Source organism: Psammomys obesus, unplaced genomic scaffold (genome assembly GCF_907164565.1).
Source record: "Psammomys obesus unplaced genomic scaffold, mPsaObe1.curated_primary_1811, whole genome shotgun sequence".
Taxonomy (NCBI): Eukaryota; Metazoa; Chordata; class Mammalia; order Rodentia; family Muridae; genus Psammomys; species Psammomys obesus.
The window spans coordinates 40,713,250-40,724,683 of NW_026587216.1; positions in this window are offsets into that span (position 1 = coordinate 40,713,250).

Here is an 11,434-nt window from a genome sequence, read left to right on the forward strand (position 1 = left end):
GATCTGATTCCTTGCTGGCACTGACCGTGTGACCAGGAGACACTGCAGCTATAAAGCATTCCCACCATCGCAGAAAGTTCTGTTGGGCGACACATAGCAAGCTGAACAAAACAAGAGACCAAAGTCACCTAAAGACAGGTGGGGAGTCCTGACTCGGCCTCACTCCGGGACCTGTTGGATCTGTCCCTCAACTTCACATCTCCTCTGTGACATTAAGATAAATAGGAACTGTTTGATAGACTGATGGGTATAGGAAATACTACAGAGTGTATAAAGTTTGGCAAAGGTCTAACACATAGAGAAGCTTGAAAAATAGTACTAAAATTTGATTTTTCAATCAACTGAATTCTATAAGCCTGTAAGACAAAGTTGATTTGTTAAGCGTCCTTCTATCAAAAGGGTTTTTCTCTAGGGTGCCTGCTTTGTGAAAGAGAAGAGCTTAGTTAACTAAAAACAGCATTCAAGCAGAGATAGCAAATTTCTAAATGTTTATTGCTCCCTGTTTTCATTGTTCCTTTCAGCCATGAGCCTTGTTTTTTGTTTTAGTTTTTTTCTCCCTAGTCTTCACCATCACTGTGAAATGACACCACCGCATCCACAAACCCGATGTCATTATCCTTTTATCTTCCCCTGGAACCCAGAGAGAAGGATCTATCTTCAGAAAACTTCATCTCTCACAGTGTAGTGGTGCTTACCTATAATCAAAGCACCTGGGAGGGGAAAGAGAAGCCCAAGCTCATTCATCCTAGGCAGGACAGGGCAGCTTAGGATACTTGAGACCTTACCTCAGAAAACAATAAGGGCTGCAGGACATGGCTCAGAGAGCTTGCTGTGCACACATGAAGACTTGTTCAAACCCTAGCACCCACAGAGAAAGCTGGGTATGGTGGCAAACACCTCCCAGCTGTGTGTTGGGAAGGTAGAAACAGGAGGATTCCTGGGGCTCACTGGCCAGCCAACCTAGCCTACACCTGGGTCCCAATGAGAGAAACTGTGTTGGGTGGTTCCTGAGAAAGGGCACCGAGACTGAGCGTCCCAGCACTGCAGGAGACCAGGCATGTCGGCACCTGCCTGTAATCCCAGCACCTGGGAAACAGAGGCAAGAGGATCAGAAGTTCAAAGTCATCCCCCCTCCCCCAGCTACAGAGAGCATTTGAGACCAGCCCGAAACACGAGAGTCCGTCTCATGTAATAATGACACAGGACGATTGAAAACGTCAGTGGTTGTCAGAAATCAGTGGGGAGGGAGAGATGAATAAAAAGGTAGAGCACAGAGGACTTTAGCTGTTTGAAAATACTCTCTGTATGCTACTACTATAATAATGGATACATGCTCTTTATACTTTGTTCAAACCCCAAGAATGTCTAATATCAAAAGTGAACTCTCAGGAGCCAGTAAAGTGTTGGCCCAGCAAGCACAAGGTCCCAGCCTGGATCCTCGGGTGGATATAGGTTAATCTATTCTAACAGATGCACAAACATTCTTGAGGACAGTTATAGTTGGGATGAGGAGGTTGTATATGGGAACTGTATACTTTTACCTCAGAGTTGCTATGAACCAAAAATTGCCCTTAAAAAAAATCAAATCTATTCAAAAATAAAAACAGCAAAAAATATTGCATATGTCTCTTGGAGAAGATGGGATTTAAGCTTGGTAATGATTTGAGATGCTTTTTGGCAGGCATTTCGTGGAAGAGTTGCTGTAAACTGCGTCTCTCAGGCGACTGCTCTTTTTACCATCTGTCAAAATCTCACCTTCTAGTTTTTTAAATAGTGTTTAAATTCAGAGAGATCCTTTTTCATATTTTTAAATTATATTTTCTTTTCCTTTTGAAACAAGCTGTCCTCACCATGTAACTAAGGATGGTCTTGAACAAAATAACATGGAAAACAGTTAACATCAATTTCCAGCCTACACACACAGAGAGAGGCCCAATTGTGCTTAAGTTTTATTATGGAATATAAATCTTACTCAAGTACTCACTACACACACAAAAATATAACATCTGCTTTCTTCTGCAGCAAATCCCTACATTCTATACATATTATCTTCTTTGTCAGTAGAAGAGAATTTTCATTTTTGTTAGTACACACCTTTAATCTCTGAACCGGAGAGACACAAGTAGGCAGATCTCTATGAGTTTGAGGCCAGCCTGGTCTACATAGTGAGTTGCAGGCCATCCATGGCTACACAGTGAGACCCTATTTTCAAAACAAACAAACACAAAACAAAATTTTATTTATTACTACTGTGTATGTGGCAGGCAATCATTGAAAACCCTTACTTTCCATGACTACTTCAAAATAAGTATACATTGATCAAAGAATAGTTTTAAAAACTTGGCTCCACAAACTGAGCCCTGGGGCCCTGAAGAGAATAATACTCCAACCAAGGACTATGCATGGAGAGGACCTAAAACCCCTGCTCAAATGTAGCCCTCAGGCCCAGTCTCCAACTGGGTGGCCTAGTAATGAGAACAGGGGCTCTCTCTGGCATGAACTCAGTGGCTGGTTCTCTGATCACCTCCCTTTGGGGGTGTGCAGCCTTGCCAGGCCACAGAGGAAGACAATGCAACCAGTCCTGATGAGAACTGATAAGCTAGAGTCAGATGGAAGGGGAGGAGGACTCCCCTATCAGTGGACTAGGGGAGACACATAGGGGGAAAAGAGGAAAGGGAGGGTGGGATTGGGAGGAAAAGAGGGAGGAAGCTACAGCCAGGATACAAATTGAATAACTTGTAAGAAATGATAAAAACAAACAAACAAACAAACAAAAAACTTGGCTGCAGCCAAGCAGTGGCAGTGCACACCTTTAACCCCAGCGCTGGGGAGACAGGCAGGTGACTGTTTTCCCTAGTGACTTGCCTTGACCAATGGAATATGGCGTTCAAGGCCAGCCTGGTCTACAGAATGAGTTCCAGGACCACCAAGACTACACAGAGAAACCCTGTCTGGGAGCGGGGAGCAGGGGAACAAACCGCCCCCAGATTAAATAATATTCAACAGAATATTTCGATCCAAATATTGCTAAGAGAATCTATTTCAGAAAACAACATTTGACAGAACATTGGCATCATTTTTATGTGTTCATTTGTAAATTTAAATATGATTTCATTTTAAAATTTCTTCTCAAGTAGAAACATCTTCCGGAAGACAAAACAAAAGAAGAAACTTCTATACTTTGGAGACAAATAGAGCTGGGTTACAGTGGTATTGTGTAACTTATCAGCCATATAACCAGATGAGAGAAGACAGAGGAACTGGGTTGCGATGAAGTTTCCAATTGCTTGAAACTTATAACACTGTAACTCCTAGGATTATAAAGACCAGGAGAAGTGCAGGCCAGGCACCTAACATGGCACCTGGCAGATGGATGCTCAGTAAAATAGCAGCGATAATAATCATTGTAAACGGTGCTGCTATTGAAGTTATTAGCGGAATATAAATTTTTGCCACATCTGTGAAAGCACAGAAAATTGCCTGTTAAACCTTGACAATTCATAGTTCCTTGGCTCTTAGGCCTTTTTTTTTTTTTTTTTTGGGGGGGGGGGGGCTTTCAAACAGGCTCCTATGTATCTCAGAAGGATGCCCTCAAACGAATAACCAATCCTTCCTGTGCTTCCCAGGTTCTGGGGTTATGGAAATGTCCCACCATGCCCAGTGTATATGGTTCTGGAGACCAAATCTGGGGCTTCCTTCAGGCTTAGCAAGTGCTCTAACAACGGAGCGCCATTCTCCTCAACAAATCCTTACAAAGCGCTTTCCTCCATGGTGTGCTTCCAGCGCTTCTTCACTTTAAATGAGAACACATAGCCTGTTCGCCAGTAGGACAAACACCATCCTTGGCCCATGAGTCCCACTCTTTCCCTAGTCCCCTGCTGGGGAAAGCTTCCCCAACACTCTTCTCTGATCTGACTGCAACTAACTCCATCCACAACTTTCTTCACTTTTCATCTCAAGCTCAAGCACACGGTCTGGGTATGAGGACAGGCAGGCATGGCTAGAAGGAACCCGGCCCTGGTCTTAGAAGAGGGACTGTCCCAGAGAAAGAACCGTCCCCACTACCGTTTCCTTGCCTCAGCACATGAATATACAAAATCATTAACTATTGCAGTCTAGCTAGCTGCTTTTAGCTTTTAGTTCCAAGGATGGAAGCCAGGTCCTCAGGAACACAAGGCCAGGGCTCAGCCATGCTCATCTGGTGTGTACAGTGCTCTTGGTTCCAGTTCCGATGAGTCAGGAAGAAACTGAGTGCAGCTCCAGCTATCAACTGACCGCAGCTGTGGGAGAGACCCAGAGAACAGCTCACAGAACCCCATCAGCCCTCACAGAACCGCAAAGGGCAGGGCAACAGCAAGCCGGGGTTTTATTGTGTTCTTTTTGTTGGAAAGAATGTACACAGTGCCTCTGCATGTCTGTAGAGGTCAAAGGGTCAACGGACAACTTCCAGGAGCTAGTGCTAGCCTTCTACCTTGTGGAAACAGTCTCTTTTGTTTCTGCTGCTAGATGGCTTACCTCAGGATAGCTGGCTGGTGAGTTTCAGGGCAGGTCTTGCAGCTTTTTATTTATTATTTTTATTTATTTATTCCAAAATATGTTTATGCACCCCAAGTATATTGAACACAGTCACCATGATCCACGGACCATGCCCAGTGGCTTAGGTGGTATCGTAGTGAGCATAGCTAGCTCCCTTTCAGAAAGCATGTTCAGGGCACATTCTCATGACCAAAGAACAAAATCATTACCTCCAGCATGTAGGAAGAACTCTAAAGCTTGAGACTATTCCAGATTTCCAGCTGTGAAAGTGAGGGTTCCTTTGACACTGACTTGTAGTCATCTGTCGCTTTGAAGTTGTGCCTGGACAAATGGACACTCTTCTCTGAGATCCAAGCCTCCGTCAAAACTAGTCATCGAATAATGGGTAGAGAAGCAGCCTTGGGGCATACGAAGAGCCTGGGAGGAGGGCACTTCCTGGGTAGCCGTGCCTAGAAAAGTCCCCCACCCCCATTGAGTAACAGGAAGTTAGGCTCTTAACTTCCTGATGGGTTGTGTGGAGGAGGAAGTGTGTGCATCGAGCTCTGACCAGTACAGTTCAGTCAGCTGGAGGGCATCTATCTAATATGTCAATCAGGGTAAGAGGAGAAGTGGGAAAATGGCTTCCAATTAGAAAAATAAAACTCTTTCCCCTCTGTTTCAATTCTTTCATCTTCTTACCAGTTAAGCAGGTAGAGGAGTGCCAGGGAATGAGAAATCTGGCCACATTTAAGACACCTGCCCCTCCCCAAACTGTGTGGTAAGCAAAGCCGGTGGTGGTTCAGGATTCTCAGCCACACAACTTCATCTTCCCGGGGTTACTGGGATTTCTGTCCTTCTCTTTTTCCTAAAGAAGGGCTCTCGGCACTCTTGGTGTTAAAAACTGTGAGTTGCTCCTGAGCTGAACCAGGTGTGGTGGAGCATGCCTTTAATCCCAGCACTCAGGGAGGCAGAGGCAGGCTGTGAGTTCAGAGTCCAGGACAGCCAAGGCTACACAGAAAAATCCTGTCTCAAAAACAAAACTACAGCAAAAAAGAACTGGTTTTGGTGACACAGACACACGTTCCCACGGACACAGGAGGGTGAATTGGGACAGTCACAAATTTGTATCTGAGACTAGCCTGAGCTATTTAAGACCTTATCTGGCTCCAGAAGGTGGAGAAGGAAGGGGAGGGGGGAGGAAAAGAGGGAAGAGGTGGAGGAGAGGGGTGGGGAGAGGAAAAGGGAGAAGAGGTGGAGGAGAGGAGGAAGAGGAGTAAAGTAACCAGTGAACTTCAGTGCCAAATGATGGGAAAACAGATGGATTAAGTATAAAACAGAAGTCTGGCTGTGTATGGTATCACACATTCCCAGGACTCAGGAGGGCAGGGCAGGAGGACCGTGAGTTTGAGTCTGACCTGAGCTACAGATGCACAAGTTTAAGATCAGCCTGGAGCACACAGCTGGATTCTGTTCCAAAAAGTATCAATCAAAGCAGGAGCTAGAGAAATGACTCAGAAGCTAAGAGGACCTGTGGCAGAGGACCCAGGTTTGGTTCCCAACACAATTTGGCTGGTTACAACTGTCTGTAACTGGTGCAGGGGATCTGGTGCCTTTTTCTGGCCCCCACAGGCACCAGGCATAGGTGGGGCACACACACAGAGGCAAACACTCATGCATATAAAATAATTTTTAAAAGACATTTTGAGGATTTGACAGTTTGTCAATCTAGATACAAGATTTGATAGGCCCTTCAAAGGCAAGACGGGGTGTGTGTGTGTATGTGTGTGTGTGTGTGTGTGTGTGTGTGTGTGTGTGTGTGTGTTGGAGTCTGTGAGTGTACATCTGCATGTCTGTATGTATATGTGTCAACATGTGTATCTCTGTGTATGTATGTAAGTGCATGTGTGTGTGTATATGTGTATGTGTCTGTATTTCTCTATGTATGTATGTATCTCTGTGTGTCTCTATGTGTATGTTTGTGTATTTATGTGTGTCTATCTGTGTGGATGTGTATGTATATGTATGTTGCTTTTATCAAATACAGGAGCAAGATTTACTGCTTTTATTATAATTCCCTCAGATTATCTACTTACAAAATTTGAGCAGGCAAAGAAGTGACAAGAAATAATAAATGTGAGCACCTTTAAAAGAAATGCCTTTCTGGTGGATGTGGTGGCGCAGGCCTGTGATCCCAGCACTTGGGAGGCAGAGGCAGGCAGATCTCTGTGAGTTCAAGGTAGCCTGGTCTACAAAGTGAGTCCAGGACAGCCAAGGCTACACAAAGAAACCTTTTCTCAAAAGAGAGATAGAGGGAGAGAGAAAGAGAGAGATGCCTTTCAGGCGCTGAGCACAGGATCTTGCAAATATTTGAAATGCATTCTATCAGCCCAAACTAGAAGCACTCTTGTTTTTGTGGAGCTCAGAAGAACATTTTTATCAGCTCATTTGACATTTCCGATCTAAATTGAATTACGGTATCACTTTTAGCTTTATAAACATCTGTGAAATAGTCCAGGATGCTGCAACTGCCTTTTTCATTATTGTTGCTATTCTGAGAGAGAGAGAGAGAACATAATTATTGCCCCATATCCACTGAACAAAAGAATGAGACTGTAGAGCAGAGGTAAAAACCATGTGCAAAGACTCGACATGATGACTCATAAGATCAGTCCCTGAAATATCTCAGCTTTTGTATATGGTATAACAGATCTGCCCAAAATCTAGGTGATCAGATCACTAATAACTTGTCCCTCCAGTTATTTGAAAGAGTTCCTGAACGTACACTGCATCTGCAGTGCCAGAAAACGCCAACTTTGGTCAAACATGGCTATCAGCACATGAGCGTCAAGGCAAGCAAATTTCCCACTGACCAACCGGACACCAGTTGCTCTAGCAATCATGGGGCTCCCTCGCTGTCTCCGTCACCCATCTGCCCACAACCTCTGGGGCCACACCTCCAGCTGAGGCTAAACAGGCCTCCCTGGTTCTCCTTCCCTCTCTTGTGTTTGCTGGCAGCTCCGGACCTTCCCTCTTTCAGGTACCACACCTCAGTCCTAGTTTATTTTTGACTTCACAATCTCTGGGCTAAACTGGAGATACAAGTTTGCTGTTCAGTCCAGTCTTTGCTCCACCCTCACAGAGACCTTTGTGTCCCCTTAGCTCTGAGGCTTTGTTCAGATGGCCTCGGGGCTACAGACAAGGAGAGAACAGCTCTGTCAGGGAGCCTGGGGGCTCAAAGTTTACCAATTTGCCTCCCCTGGGGGCCAGCCACAGTTTCCACCTCCCTGGACTTTCCACTTATTTGTATCAGAGTTCATCTGCTCTCCCTGAAGTGGAGAGTGGGAAAACTGACCTCACAAGCCGCTTTACTTCTCTAATGAGGCTTGCCTCCCGGCTGTAAGACCTGCATTCCAGGACTGAGCGATGGCCATTAGGTTCTACTCTGCACCATTTTTCCGTAAAGCAAAGTTTCCTTTCTTGAGGGCATCCAGACCTCTTTCTCTGCATGCCTCAGTCCACAGAGAAATTATTCCTCTCCAGACCCTGAGTGAAGACACGGACTTCCTGCCCCTCTGCTGCTACCTGTGTGACCTCCAGCACACAAACGAGCCTCAGCCTAAGTTTGCTCATCTAGAGGGTTATGGCAAAGTTTCAAACAGAGCTGAATGAGCACAGAAACCACCACATGGTCAGAACTGACTGACTTCTTCAAAAGTTAGCAAGATGGCTCAAAGGGTAAAACGGTGTGCCATGCACAATTGCCAACTTGAGCTCAATTCCCAGAACCTGCAGTGGAAGGAGAAAACTGATTCCTGAAAGTTATACTCTGACCTCCACCTGCATTCTGTGGCATGTGCAACATCCAAACACACAGACAGTCTCTCTGTCGCTGTTCTGTCTCTCTCTCTCTCTCTCTCTCTGTCTCCCTTCCCTTTCTTTCTCTCCCTCTCTTCCTTTCACTCTCTTTCACACACACACACACACACACACACACACACACACACACACACTCCAGCAGCCCCTAAACTGTCAATGCCTGGCCCAGCTGGGGACCTCTTGGACTTTGCTCCATCACCGTAGCAACCGTCCATTTGGGTTGTTGCCAAGATGGCTGCCATACAGTTTTCATCTTAATGCTGTTTGTACTAGCTATGCCCAAATGCAAAAGCACACAGCGAAATGCCCACTAATGGATTTTCAAAGCACAGGACTGAAGAGACGACAACCACAGGCCAACACGTCAAAGGGATAGGTGAGAAGCTTGCCCGGGGACTTTTGTGCGTGGTATGGTCAGCAAGCAGGATCTTGGTGGCTGTGGTATAATTAAAAAAAAAAAAAAAATGGGGGAAGTGATTCTGCTAGTGACTGTAGCTACAAGAGCAGGGGACCAACCTCCACCACGAGCCTTGACAACCACAGTTTTCTCTTTCATTTCTCTTTCATCTCTTTCATTTCTCTTTCATTCTGCAGACCCCTCCCTGCCCGCTGGACGTTCCAGAGTTCCTCGGCATGTGGCACCCTCACTCCAGTTTCTGTCCTCATCTTCACATATGTTTCCCTATTGAAGCTCTCCCTCCACCTAGCTTGTAAGGACACATGTCACTGGAGATATCCCGAATTCCAGGATGACTGGAGATCCATAATGTCGTTGCAGCTGCAAAGTAAGATCATACTCACAGGATCTGAAGGTTGAGGTCTGAACATCTCTCTCTGGTAGTCACTGTTGAACCCACGAAAACAGATACAAGAGCAGATGGATGCCTTTGTCCAAGAAGGCACCTAATGGACACTGTGGCTCACACATGTTTATCTAAGGCTTCATGATTCTCAGGCTGTAACTCTAAGGCCCTGAAGTAAACCACACGGGCCCCGGCGTTTCTCAGATATGTTCCTCCCACTCAGAATACAATATTTACTTCCTTGTATTTCTGGTTTCTAAAAGCTGCTGGCATTGCTAGCTCATGATCCTATACTACTCCAATCTCTTCCCATCCTTCATTCCCCTTCTCCCTGCGAACACCACCATGCCCACACTAAGCCAGCCAAATAAGCCAGGGCCATCTCCCCATCCAGAATCTTGAACCAAATCATAGCTGCAAAACCACCTTCACCATAACATCACTGGGCTGCAGGGATTAAGATGTAGCTAGATGCCTTTCAGGGGTAATTACTCTCTGAGCCCTCATAGAGAACATAGGTTTTGCTCTAAGAGGGGTCAAGGGAGGGAGCGAAACCAACAGCATCCAGATGACCAAAGCAGAAATTACAGCAGACAGCAGAGAAGAAGACTAAGTCTTGGCTGTAGAGTCAGACACCGAAAAGCAGCACCCTGCAGGGTGTTTTTCTACTTACGGACACAGAGGGAAACGGATAAACAGTGTGTTTCTCCTTTGGCATTCTGGCCTCATCTTTCTCAGCTCAATCCCATGAGGTTTATGTCAAGGCCAGTGTTCCAGCACTCTTTGGTTATGTTGGTAGATGCTGGACATGACAGTCTGGTGATTATTCTGGTGAAGATTGCAGCTCCTGCAGTGATGAGCAGGCGAGGGAGGTGTAGCTCGTGCCTCGTGTGGCGCCTCACAGGGCCTGTTTCTACAATACCTCCCACAGCACATCCTAGCCGAGAAGGAACCAAGAGCCAACCAGAATAAGGAATGGATAAATGGCACGCAAAATCAAGCCAGTCCACACTTCAGGTGCAGTAGCGGGGAGGAGGTCAGCAGCCTCCACGCTTAGCTGAAGAGCTCTTGACAATTGATGTCTGCTGTCAGAAGGGGTATGACTCCTGCTAGGTCAACCCATCTCCAGTGGACGGCCCCACACTCATGAGTATATGAGCAGCACATATTGAACTGGATTAAAAAAAAAAAAAAAAAGAGGCTGAGCATTGTGACTTATGCTTTTAATTCCAGAATTCAGGAGGGTGAGACAGACAGATGTTCAAGGCCAGGCAGGTTTACAAAGGAAGTGCCAGACCTGCTGGGACTACAAGGTGGAACCTTTCTCAATAAACAAACAAATAAATGATAAATAAATGAGTTTGTGAAGTTCAGAGGGGAGATTGGGAATTGAGAAGAAGTTAGGGGAACGAGTGAGGAACTTATATGCACTTATGAAATTCTAAAAAATAAAAATAACGAAATATTATATAGAAGCATTATAAATCCAAGAAAGGACTGTATTGGCTCCTGGAGAACTTTTATTACCAAAAGTGCATAAAATCACTCACACAGAGCACACACACACACACACACACACACACACACACACACACACAAAGGATGTGCAAATTAACCAAGCTTTGGAGAGTTGTCACTTGTGTTGGTGAAGGTCCTCCATTCTGTGCTTCTGACATCAGCTACCCATACCCAGCATGCCCTTCAGGGACTCTCCAGGCTTGCCTCTTCCTGCTCCAGTCTTCACTGGTTTTCTAATCCCACTTCTTCCTGCTTCTGCTCTCTTCCTACCTCAGCAATAATTGCTCAGGTGACCTTTGGTAACAACATTCCTGACTTCACTGCCTGCTCTGGCAGGCTGTAGCTCCATGCTCATATCTGTGGAACCTCGGCCTTCCTGTCCTTGCCTTTCTGCTTAGTCAAGCCAGGCTGGCCCACGGGTTTCACTTCCCACTACAGCACCAGAGAGAAGGCATAAGAATGCCTTTCTAGAAATGGATACTACATGGTGGGCATAGATTACCCTTCCCAAGAGAATTACATTAAATAACCTTAAAACGATTATGAGTTAGACATGGTATCTTGTATATATAATCCCAACACCTGGGAGGTTAAAGCAAGATGGCTGAGGCTAGACCAGGTTACAGCGTGAGTTCTAGGCCAGCCTGTGTTACACAGTGGAAAACATAAATAGGTAGATAGATAGATAGATAGATAGATAGATAGATAGATAGATAGATAGA